The 12,899-nt window shown below is 37.6% G+C and overlaps 1 protein-coding gene across 3 annotated transcripts in view; it reads left to right on the forward strand.

Annotated features, from left to right (window-relative positions):
- Positions 1 to 4,365: 4,365 nt before the first annotated feature.
- LOC149578403 (U-box domain-containing protein 44-like) overlaps positions 4,366 to 12,899 on the forward strand; it is an 86,609-nt gene continuing 78,075 nt past the window's right edge. The window contains exons 1-2 of one of the 3 annotated variants that reach the window (XM_089828890.1): positions 4,366 to 4,423; positions 4,557 to 4,677. The gene's annotated coding sequence lies outside the window, so the exon portion shown is untranslated. The remainder of the gene's footprint in view (positions 4,424 to 4,556; positions 4,678 to 12,899) is intronic. The other 2 variants (XM_089828884.1, XM_089828881.1) reach the window with 2 other exon arrangements.

Consider the following 12,899-nt stretch of genomic DNA (forward strand, 5'->3'; position numbering starts at 1 on the left):
CTCTACTCCTCTTCGCAGATCATACACAGTGCAAACTGATAGTGACACCAACGATAATGCTTCAACAGGTTCATACACGTGGGGTTCTATCGAAAATTGCAGTGAGAGGTCACATCAGTCCAGTCCATGTGCTTACATTGCCACAGTGAAAGGTGCATCTCAACATGGTACATCTAGTCTTCTAGCTCCAGCTTCAGTTGACTTGGGAGACAAACTTGAGGACTTACATCTTCTCATTGATGATGATTCTTCTACAGTTGTTGCGAGGGCTCACTCTAACCCTCATGTCCATTCTCTACATGATCAATCTGCACAGGTTGGTGTGATTGTGGATCTTTATGAACATCAATTAGTGGAGGTCTCTTTGTCAGTAGAGGAGACAGATGGTTCAGTGGAACAGGTTCAATAAACATCTTTGATAGATCTGCATTCATTCTTTTCAGCACACTTGGAAGGGGTGAACTTCAGCATCAGTGCATGGATACTTGAGCAGGTTTTCGAGCCAGCACACATCTTCAAGACTGTACCTTGGGCATTGTTTCTTCCTAAGGGGAGGAACACCTTTTTGCATTCTTGGACCAACTTCTTCATCGGAGTAGCTTTCACTTGTTGGCATTCTTCTTTTTGGGGGGGGGGAGCCTATTCTATCTCACTTCCTTCTCTTATTCTCTTTTGTATATACTGGATGTATGTCGTAATGGGGGGGTCTTGATTACTCCATCCATCAATGCATCCTTCTTTATCTCTCTTTTTGGGGGAGGGTTTTTCCCATGAGGTTTTCCCTCTTTCCCCGCTTTATGGGAGATTGCATTTCATTATGTTCATGGGTACCTTACATGGCCTAGTAGCTGGGACCCATTATGCATCTTCATCCTAGTTCGTAAGCTTAAGGGCATTCCCCTAACTTGCACTTAAGGGGGGGTGTTGGTGTAAATACGTACTTTACTATTTACACTTACTTAAGTTTACCTAGGTTAATGCATTATTTATTTATTTTGCATTATTTTATTATTTTTATTTGTGGGACACTTAGTAGTTTGCACACCTTTTGAGTTGTCATGTAGACAACACAGGAGTGTGCAACTCTATTTGAGCACATGGTGTCTACAACATTGTTTTGCGTGTCCCACCCTTGTAGACTTATCCTCACATCACCCCACTTACTTCCGTGCTTAATAGAGGATAATCCATATCTGGTGGACATGTGCTTGGTTGTATGACACTTCATGGTGCTAACTTCTATGCATTCTAGAAGCTCTCCTAAGGCCTTTATATTCAGGCACTCCTAGTGTACTCTAAGAACCAATTTATTGAATACATTGTTATTCTAATCATACTCTCTCCATTTTTGGTCTACAATTGTGCTTGTGTTTGAGTTCTTAGTTCTTGGGTGAATTTTGCCCTTAGGCAAATTCTTACAGTTCAAACTATTGTGCAGTCTGTGGACAAGATGGTCTATCTTGAACTTGGCCATTCTTTAATGCTTGTCCCCAAAGAAGGGTTTGCATTGACATTGACCTTTTGCATGACCTCAAAGAGTCTATTTATATTCAAGTGGGTAACAACACTTTCACCTAGAAAGTTTTGCATCTAAACCTTCCCAATACTTGCTAACATTATCAATCACCATAGCACAAGAACAAGGATTGTCCGTTGGTCACCCCTTAGACCAAACCGCTCACAAATGATGTCAAAGATGCTGGTTCTTAGCTAGTTGATATGACCAAAAAGAAATAGTGAACTACTATAATCCGTAAAGGCAAGCAACCCTTGACCCGCAAGTTAAACATGGTTACGGTAGAAAATAAAACTTATTACATCAAATAATTTAACCTCAAGTGGAAAAATGATAACATGTGCTATTTAATATCCACAATTAAATGAAAGGCCAAAATTCTAATTCTCCAACTAAGGACCAACTTTCACCATTTAAAATGTGAAATTGATAGATGGACAATACCCAAAGAGGTGCAAGAGGAAAGAACATCAAAGTTTTATAGCAAAGGGGTGGAAACAAAATGACATATTATTAAAGAATTTACAACATGTGAAGATATCTACAATCAATATGAAGACAACTTAAAGGTGAACAATTTGAATGAAACTTTTGAAGAGGCAAGATTACACAAAATGGCAACTTTCTTACTTTGGATCCATAACAAAAGGGTTAACATAGAGAAGATTCAACATGTAGATAAATTGGTTTTCTCTTGGTTTGTTATTTTGTTGGTCTTGTGGATGTTTGATAACCCAATATTGATAGGGAGTTTGATAATAGTTATGATTTTTGTCATAGATCCTCCAAATTACTATTTTTAAAAGAGTTCAAAAAATGTAAACACATGTACATATAGTCAATCACACATGTACTAATTGTCGATCATTTTTTAGTTTGACATTATTAGATTTCCACAATCCATTTGTTAAACAAGTTCAAGTTAAGTTTTAGCTTTTTCTATTGGATAGATAGATAGATAAGATTTTAATGTCACCGAGGTTGAGCATAGCCTATGGGACATTATTCCCACTACACTGACTTTGTTAATCTGGTTCACTTTTTGTGAAGGCTGATAACGAGTCCCCCAAACTTCTTAATGTTCTCCTTGTTGAATAAGTTATACCATGAGTTATTAGATAAGATACCATGAATTTGACCCTATTGTCCTTGTATGCCTCACATTCCAAAATGAAGTGTTGTTTGGTTTCCACCATCCAAAATAGCAAAACAAGCATATTTTTTTTCTTCTCAAGGCTCTTTTGGTCTCTTCCACTGTCCAATCTCACATCAAAGTTGACGAGAATTGGTTCTTAGTTTGCAATAAGAGTCTTAGCTCTCCAAGGCATGTTGGCCTATATATACTCCTTTTAGCATTAATCGCCTATGGGGTTGAACTCATTGATGTAGTAAGTCTTTTTCCTACCAAGCCCCTTTCCCCAATTTCTCTTATGAAATTTCTCCATAACAAATACTTTTATTTCTTTATTGTTGATAGGATATGTGTTGAAATGAATATCCCATTTGGTCATCCATTTGATGTTTTGTTGCATCCAAGTCTTTTTACGTTAACACAAAATATCATCATAGACCACTTTAGGCCATCTACTTGCCTCCCATCTTTTCAATTTTCTTAAGATAGTTGATGAGGTGGGCCTAGCATGAGCCTCAATAGGTATAGCTCCTACTTCACAGAGCATGATATCATAAGGGACAATGTTTTTGATTTTAAACTTGCTAGTAATCCAGTGCTTTTGGATCATCTCGATTTGTCTCCATTGTAAGATTGAAATGCTGTTGGCCCATATTTCACAACCATATTTCATAACTTGTAGGACAATAAGCCCAAACAAAGTTTGATTCAACATCACGAAACCTTTCTTGATTGGCCATTTGTGCACCATCATTTATACATTTCATAAAGAATGTTGCGACATTTAGCCACATGTACTGACATTTTTGAGTGAATTGGTGTGGGCATCAGACAAACATTTTAAAATGATACTTTTAGACTACTTTGCACTCCATGATCCCTATAGAGAAATATGCGAATACCTAAAAGTCAAGACCTAAGTACTCCTCACCTATGGAGGTACACCACGAATATTGACAAAGTTGAACTCATAAACTAAAAATTATGAACATGCAAAGTTAACCTAGATGACTACTAAGTATTTTCCCAACTCCTCCCCTATCTTCTAAAATGCCCTTAGAGGCCCTTCAAACTAAACACTCCAAGATACTTTGACAAATATACTCTGTAACTTCTCCATATTAAAACATACCCTACATAATATCTTACATTTGTCACACGTAATATTGAAGGCAGGCCAACAGTACAACATACACGGTATTAAAAAATAATCACTTCTTTCCTACAGCTTTAGGAACAATACAAATCAAACAATTGAATAATGAAGTTAAATGAGTAAGTTGCATTTGGACGCTACCTAAATTGAAAACATGAGGTTTGAATAAAAGGGTGCTGATTTGGGCACCCAAATTTGAGGTGGAGATACTCGAAGTTGCTGTATGATACGGAGTACCGACCATTGGTTGCAAGTTGCATAAAATGATTTTTTAAATTGTAAAATATGGAGGTACTGCAGCGTCACATCTGGCGAGCAGGGGAGAGAGGTGAATTGCTTGACCAGGGAAATAACGACGACGAGGAGAGAGGAAGAGAGAGCGAGTCGAGTCGGTCACTGCTTGGGTGGACCCGCAGTGACATTAGTACACCATCATGGCTCCACCAACTGCACCGGACCCCCAAATTATCTCCCTATTCTCAATTTTTGCCCAAATTCTACGTTCCAATTGATTGCTAAGTTTGCATTTGTTTAACACCTCTGTGAGGGTCTTTGCTCTTCATCCGAGGGCGGCGGCGGAGGAAGACTGGGTCGTCACAGCCATGGGACTCAACAGGACGTATGCTTTTAGTTCCTTCTCATCACAATCCTTAGTTTTCTTTACATTCTTCTTCCAATTTCGCTAGAGAGGGAGTGTCAAGTTGTCAATTAATTCAGGTTGAAATTGCTTCACTTCTTGTGCTTTTTTCAAGTTATGAAATCCGTACCAGGGTTTGCTCGCTGAAAATAAACGCACAAAATCCTCTCTTGGCTTTCTCTGTCCGTTAACTGTGGGATTTTCGGGTAGCGTAACAAGCCTTTGGTGATCTTCAGGTTTGTTTTGTGTAATTGTTGTTGGATAAAATTTTTGCTTCCGAACACTTATCAAATCCAAGTGTTCCTGCCATTGCTGTTTTTTCAATTTGCATGCTTGGGCTGAGATCGTGTGCTCTGTCGAAATTAATGTTGTTTAAAACGAGGCATCCATTTCCCTGACCGGTAAAGAATTGGTTCTACCATTTAATAGAAATAATGTAAATTTGGTGTAGTTACTGTAAAGTAGCAGATTGCAAGCTTTAGTACAGTTGTCAACAGGGCAGCGGTTTGTGGCGAGATTCAGATATTTTTATACTGCCAAAGACAACTCCGGGTTCAATTGCTTGACAAGCGAATTAGTTGCTCCTAGTGATGACCCTGGGGTCTGCAATCGAAGATGATTGGAATTCAGTTTCGGTAAAGCTGCTTGAGGGGCGTGTTTAAAGAAAGCTTACCGATTCTTTTTAATTCAGTGGAGAGGACTAATCGTGCTGTTTTTATTTGGCCTTGAGTTGAGATATATTTAACTCTAACTCCGTAGCTGTTCTTTAAGTAACGAGTATTTCGTCCTTCAGTGGAAGCGTTTCCTCTGATATAAATTAATCAGACCATCGCCAGCTCAATTATGTATATAGTTTTGTATTGTAACAATAGTTGATGACTGATTTGCTGGAGAGTCAGTAGCGTGACTCAGACCTGTGACCACTGATATGGAAGTCACTAGTGTCCAATATTGAGTGAGAGTCCTCAGGCAGTCGAACTATGCTTGTTAAATGCAGTTTCATCTCATTAATTCTTATTAACTTTTCTGCATATCACTGTCTTTCCATACGCTCCCGCTTTCTATTTGCTCACTGCCATGTATGTGAAATAAGGGAACACCTGCAGATTAGCAATTATTGTTTAGCCCTATAGTTTGTCTAGATTGGAAAGTCTGAAACATCTAAATGTAACATAATTAAAAGGAAAAGAAAAAGTATTAACGCTTCTTGATAGTTTATTTCATTCTTTTTCTCTGTAGTATGAAAGAAATTCACCTGAATCATGCAGAATAGATATGTTTTTTTGTCGCATTCTTGGATGGGAATTCATTTAGTTAGTGTTTTTTTTAAAGTTTACGTGTTTTGACTCTTATCTTACTAAATTTTATGTTTGTGTTTTTTCGATGTTTGAAAAGAATATTTTTTACTTAGAAAAAGTTCTGAAAAAAAGCAGTCCAGCTCAACCTCGTCTAGATCTGGTTAAACCTTATAACTATGCCCTGTGTCACCTCTTATTTTCTTATTCTCCTCATCTAGAAGAGTTTTGGATTAAGGCAAAAACAGGTTCTGAAGGGACCCCAAAACCCTTCACAATCTCTCAAAAGAAGGATTTTCAACTAAGCCCAAACTAACAGAACAGTTGCAGAGAGAAAATGCAGTCCAAAACAGGGAAAAAACAACACAAAAAGTACAAATTGATCAGCAGAACAAACCAGCAGACAAAACAGACCGAACAAACAAACCGACAGACAAACTGACACAGACCCAGCTAGACAAGCTGCTTAAAAAGAACAGCAGTTTCCTTCTCCAAATCTTCAAGCCTCTGGAAAGACACCTTCAGGTTATTCTGCTCCTTCGGCTCAGTGATATTTTTCTTCTTCATACTGGCTTTAGTGTGCTTGCCTGGACCGGCACCAGTTGAAGCCGAGGGACCAGATACATTGCCCACATTATCACTCTTTTATACCCCTGGCTTTCCAGCATTGCACAGACTTTTCAGATTAGCAGAAGATACGTTGAGACCTTCATGACTATGCAGGAGGATGGCTCTGAGCACGGTCTCATTCCTTTCAATCCTGTCAGTAATACTCTGTTTCCTGGACTTAACAGTATCGTTGATTTTAAGGTCCATGTCGATATTATCCCATCCCATAGTGCCATCTTCCTCTGTACCGACACTTCTCTGCTCCTGCTGGTAATACCCATGAGCTTCGCCCTTACTTTTGGCCATTTCTTCCACCTTTTTAGAAATCTGACGAATAGTTTCATTGAGATTCTTAATTTCTTTGACCATCCACTTGTCAATCCTGAAGGAATAGGTATACCTGGCATTAGCAGAGTTTCTATGAATGTACAATCACTATTTTACCTAATTTCATTTGCTTCTCACTGTATTTTTTTTAATCTCCAAGCAAACTGAAGTACACTACCAAGATCAGAAACCTCCATTACAAGACAAAATGGCAGACAATTGTTTAAAATAAATTAATAATGTTTGTAAATGTTGACATAAGCTTTTGAGACACCTTTCAGTCCATAGTTTACCCTTTCTTTCATTGCCATCATTATGCTGAGGACTTTGGAGTTTCACTTTACAAACACCGAAATACTCTATTGAGGTAGACTATTTATTCAACAAATTTTGTGTATCTTGCATGAGCTTATCATCTCCATGTGTCATGAACCAAACATATATTACTTACAAATATATATAAACAACGTTCAGACTCTGAATTTATGCACGTCATTTGAAGATTATGAGTCCAAACAGCATATTTGTCCCAAAATCTGTGAGCGTACGACATTCTTAAACCTTATAATGTTCAGTTTGCTTTAGTTTAGCTAGGTAGCTTAAGTTGTATTGTTTGAATTTGTTTTTATCAGGGGTTTTAGTGGACATTCAGTTAGGATAGCATACTTTTTGGTGTATAAGAAAACATCCTTGTAATACAATCTTAAAAGGTAGAATCATTTTACTATTAGAAACATTCCATTATTCATGCAATTATTTTAGAGTCACTGTCAAACTGGTCAGAGTTTATTGTGGGCGGATCTTATATGTCAATGAGGAAGTTGGGTGAATTCCATCTCTGAATTTTAACAAACTATGGTCTATTTAGCATTCTATTTGTTTTGTTGATATTATTCGAGTTCAAATATTTGTTTTGTTGATTAATGCTAGTTGAAAGCTGCTTAATGACACTATGGTCTCATACACTGTTTCTATGCTTGGATGGTATTTGCATGTGTATAAATATTAAAGACTGATTATTATCTCCTTGAATGAATGAATGAAGGAATTTCAATGATATCCACGAGATCAATGGTCTAAGGGACCTTGTGTTTGCAATGTGTAATTGTCCTTCACTTATATATTTTGGGGCGTGTTGATGGTTTTTAACTTTTTATACATCTCTAGCTCAAAAGGATATCCCAATTCCCTTTTATTGATTTGATTTGAAAAAATGCTTCTGGATAGCATGTAGAATGCCTTTGGGATTTACAATATGCATGAGAATCATTGGGAAATTTGAGATGTTTTGGCATCTCTCTGCTCCAATATAGATATATAAAATCTGAAAGAACCCTTGGATAGAATGTAATATACCTCTGGGACTCGCAAAGTGCTTAAAATTGTTGGAGATTCTAGGTAAGAAATAGAGGTCACAGTTTTGGGTATTGAGCTTAAGCACTATCTTTAGCTTGGAGGACCTTGAGTTAGTAATCAATTGATTTTTCTAGATATATTTGAAATTTGATGGATTCTCTCTCTTTTCCTATATACATATGGAAATAAGCTCTTGAAATATCTAAAGAGGAATGGATAAATTTTTGGGTTTCCACTATAGCTAGGTAGGCCATAGCTTGGTTCTGGCTCCTTACATCCTGCATCCTTGTTTGCTTTTGGAGTTCTATGATAGCATATTTTCTGACAATGGGCAACTTTTGTTGGGTGATTGACTTGTTTTTATGCATTGTTTTCCCTTGGTATCCTTGTTGAAGTTGCTTGGTCTGTTTGTGTTGATTTGTTTTCCTTTGCTCTCTGTCACTTCCAGTCCTGCATAGATGTCAGCAGGATGCGTGCTGGTATGAAAGTAATATTGAATTTGAGTGCTTGCGAATTTTCACAATTGTGGTCATGGCAATGAAAATCTTTAAATGATTGGATGTTGGGATGATTTGTTTTCCTATGCTACCTGCTTCTGGTCCTGGTCCAACCCTCTGTGGGTTCAGCCAGGGTCCTTCCTGCAGCCTGTGAGTTCAACTTGGATGAATCCAAGCCAAATTCCACCCCCAGGTTCGCATTTGCTTTGCATATAATTTGGTGTTTCTCTCCTCAGTGGGTTTCTGAGATAAATAATTCAATCCTTGTGTGGAATTATCATATTGCAGCATGTTTTCTTTCCACTTTGATCAACAATTCTCTCTTTCTCTAAGATTGCCATTTGAATTACAAATGGCACAATATGCATATTTGTTGTGAAAACTGAATTCTGTTAGTTTCTGAGTGTAATACCTCAGCTGGGTATTATCGTCTTCAAACTCTTAAATGAAAAATCACAGAATAATGAACAGCAAATATTTGCAACTGATTTTATCGAATATTTAACAAATAACCAGCAATTCATCCAATATAACGGATTCTAATAATCTCAGGTTTGTTATTGCATTGTACATTGGCAATACAATAACTATTATTATCACCCAAATCCAATCTTACAAACAGAGATACAGTCAGATTAGAAGTACTGAAAAATCAGAGATACAATTAAGTACAAGTGAGACACCTGAAATGATGCTTGTCTACGACGGGGTTTTGTCCACCATCTTCTTACTTGCGGGTTTTCGTCCTCCAAGCGGGCTGAAAGTTGAAGCTTCCAATTGACTATCCAAGAGAGCTCAATATCCAAATCAAGTCCAAGCAAATATCCAAGCATCCTGAAATGAGCTCCTTCTTCCCTTTTTAAACACAACCTTGGGATTTTTCATATCTCTCTAACTGACTCTTCATTTTCCAATGTTGTCCTTGTCCAATTGCCAGTTCGTCTCTTATTGACTCTCCTTTTTAATTATTAAATTGACTTTAACTTGTATTAAGTCCTCAATAGTTAGTATCAATATAAATAGGGTTGGGCAATTAATTTTCAAATGTCCTAGAAAAAGGAGACATTACAGTCCCTCCTCGAGATTGTTTGCCCTCAAACAGCTGTGTGCATGTGATCACAATGCCTGGGTCCCATATCAACCTCATGAAAATTGCTTTGTCAATCCGCTGCACTACTCTGGCATGATCAAAGGACTTAGAACTGCAAAGCCATTCACAGACTTCCCATAATAATACATCAAGTGTGCTAATAATACCAGGGTCCCAAACCATGTTGTCATGACCGTTAGATATGATGAGATAGAAATGTATCAAGCAGCTATGTATACCACAATAGATTGTGACGATGCAACCTAAATTGTTGATGTGAGAAACAAGCTGCTCAATAGCTGAAATCAACACCATGGGCACATAAAGAACAATACTACCGTCGTCAATCTGGAGAGCCCCTAAGTACATAGGTGCCATGAGTAAGAATGAGGCTGAAAAACCATTCCCGATGATCAAAACATAGCTCACATCAATCCTCCACCAAGATCTATTCAACTGCTGAAGTGTGAAATCCATCCAACTCATGTATAAGTTGAAATCTGGAACCATGTATAGGCTGATCAAAGGATGAGTAATAGTAGTCAATTCACCACACCAATCTTGTGACCAAGATAGGAACTGTAACTGGATCCAAAATTCTGAAGTCAAGATCATCCTCTTCATGAAAATCAAGAAGAGCTCTCTCATTTATCTCAAAAAGTGGATTATTGGAAGTTCAATCAGCATCTACTTCAAAGAAAGGGTTGTCTACCAGCTGAATGTGATTTGAAATTTTGGTACTTGGTCTCTTGGGACAACTATCCAAGTCATAAGTCTACTGAATGCTATCAAGTTCATTAGTTACTTCTTGGAAAAACTCTTGCCTCTCTTTATACTCATGTTCCCTAGTTTGATTTGTGACCTTAACTTGATTTTCTATTTCATGAAGAGCAACCTGTGTATCATCCAATGCCTCCTAAGCATCCTTAAGTTTACCGTGGAGCTCCACAATCTCGTTCTTGCCTTTACTCAACTGATTAGCATATATTCCAGCAACACTGGAGATACAACATCAGTATCAAGTGAAACACAAGAGGTATAATGAACAACAAACATAAAAGAGGAACTTTATATATTGCCCTTTGATCATTATGAAGTTTATGTATTTAGGCCCTGCTAGTTCTTGCAATGGAATGAATTTGAAGATTGAGTCAAACTTTCATGTTGCTGAAAAGACAAAGAAATTTCTTATGAGAGAGACCTTTGAATATTCATCCACTAAAAATGTTGCCTGAATAAGCTAAATCACTGGTCTTTTTATCATTGAAGTATTGGATTTATATTTGAAGTCAGAAAATCTATAACTTCCTTCTTACAAACCTCAAATCCATTGTTAAAAGCCTTATACAAAACATTCATTTCAAGCTATCACATAACTCCATATTAATTGAGTTCAAAGACCTTGCTAGTTGGAGAACTTTGAAGCTTAAATTCGCTATAGAAAAGCCTTGAACCAAATAGTTAGCTTTTGAGGTGAAGGTCTACCCGCTTGGGTGTAGCGGCGCCTAAAGTGCAGAGGAATTAAGGTGATTTTCGTTCGTTGGCCATAACTGATTGCAAAATCCTGTTGGAGAATCAACAAGCCCTTGGATTTCCAATTTGTGGTTTTGGGAACCAACAAAAGCAATTGCATGCCTCACATCTTTATGTGGATGTTCCATGAACTTGGGCTGGACCAAGGTTAACATAGTAGGTTTTAAGGCCCAATTTAGGAGCCTACAATCTGCCTGCTCAACTCTGGCCAAATACATTTTTATCATCTCCAATTCCCAGCAAATGGTGTCTAATGAGTTTATGGAGTCTAATTGCAATCCTGCCATATATAACCAGTTTCCCAATTCCATTTCTTTTTGTAAGTCTCTCAGCTGTTCACCATTAAAGGTGTCATTAAATTATGAAGAAAACACTTGATTTTTCAGACTTTCCATGACTTAGTTTTGCTGTTCCAAGCTCTACAGTACTGCCCCTGCTTGTTCGGAAATTGCTGAAAAGGATAGACTGTCTGATGTATGTTCAGTGCCTGGCCAATTGTCACTTCCAATCCAAAACAACATAACTCAGATGACAATAAGTACCAGCTTGTCTGCTGCTGTGGTAATATATTGCAGTAATCCCCTATCCAAAATGGTTTCACCAATTTTGCTTTGTGATTAGGAATTTTGTATGATCACTCATGAAGTTTGTCTATATGTATTGACAATACTGCAACTGGCAGTCACAGACCCACTGGTGGTTTATGCTTTGAACTCTATTTTTTCCCTCCCTTGTTTGTGTTTAACAAATTGTGTATGTTTCAAGTCTTGTGGCAATTGTGATTGTCATTAAAGTACAACAGTGAGCACTAATAAGTGTGGTCAATCATCAAGAATTCAATACAGTTCCATAAACATTCTCATCAGATTGTAACTGCAGGGAATTAGATTCAACTGACCTGTTGTTAGCAAGTATTGTAATGTCTTGAAGTGCACCCAACTCTGTTATTCAGTTCATACTTTGTTCCTTCTACATGCCAACCAAATGCCTCTCAAATCTCCAAAATATTGTCAGCTTCTGTGTATCACCAGACCCTCTATGTTCAGATTTCACCACAGTGCTATATATCGCAACCTTGTTTCAATGCAGGTTCGATTCCATCAAGTTAGTCCATAATGTCTGCATAACTAATTTCAACCTGGAAGCGTTCCCACACCAACACTGCAATGACACTGAGCTTGTTTGATATTACAATTGCTTCGGAGTTTGTGCTTGAGCTGGAGTGCACAGAAGCTCAGATATTATTCCAGCAACACTGTTTCCCTTCACGGCAAAATTTTAAGACTTACTCCAAATGGGATGCCTTCAAAATAATAATATGCAGGCTGATAACATATCTTGGATACCTTATAAGCTCAGATCAATCTCCCAATTTAATAGGCACGATGGTATAAAAATGTCTGGGAGGTACCAAACCTTATACGCCTCTTTCTTTGGGTCCTACCCAAATGTTCTTCTGTTAATAGTTGAATTGACTCAAATATTTGAGGTTGTGGATAATATTTGAGACTTATTTTCCAATGTCAAAGTTTAGAGTGCTGATTAATGTTAATTCCCATGGATTCTCGTGGCTCTTCGCATTAAGTGTGTTGGCAACCCAATATTGAAAACCTGCCCAAGAATTTATAAGTGGTTTTCCCAAACAAGAGTGGTTCACATAAATCACAACTATGGTGATATATCTTCATCAATTATAACGATGAGGGGAATGGCATCAATTACACCCGTTTCATCAAACCAATATCTTGTTG

The sequence above is a fragment of the Cupressus sempervirens genome, chromosome 1 (genome assembly GCF_028749045.1).
Source record: "Cupressus sempervirens isolate cs-2001-9-10 chromosome 1, ASM2874904v1, whole genome shotgun sequence".
NCBI classification, from domain to species: Eukaryota; Viridiplantae; Streptophyta; class Pinopsida; order Cupressales; family Cupressaceae; genus Cupressus; species Cupressus sempervirens.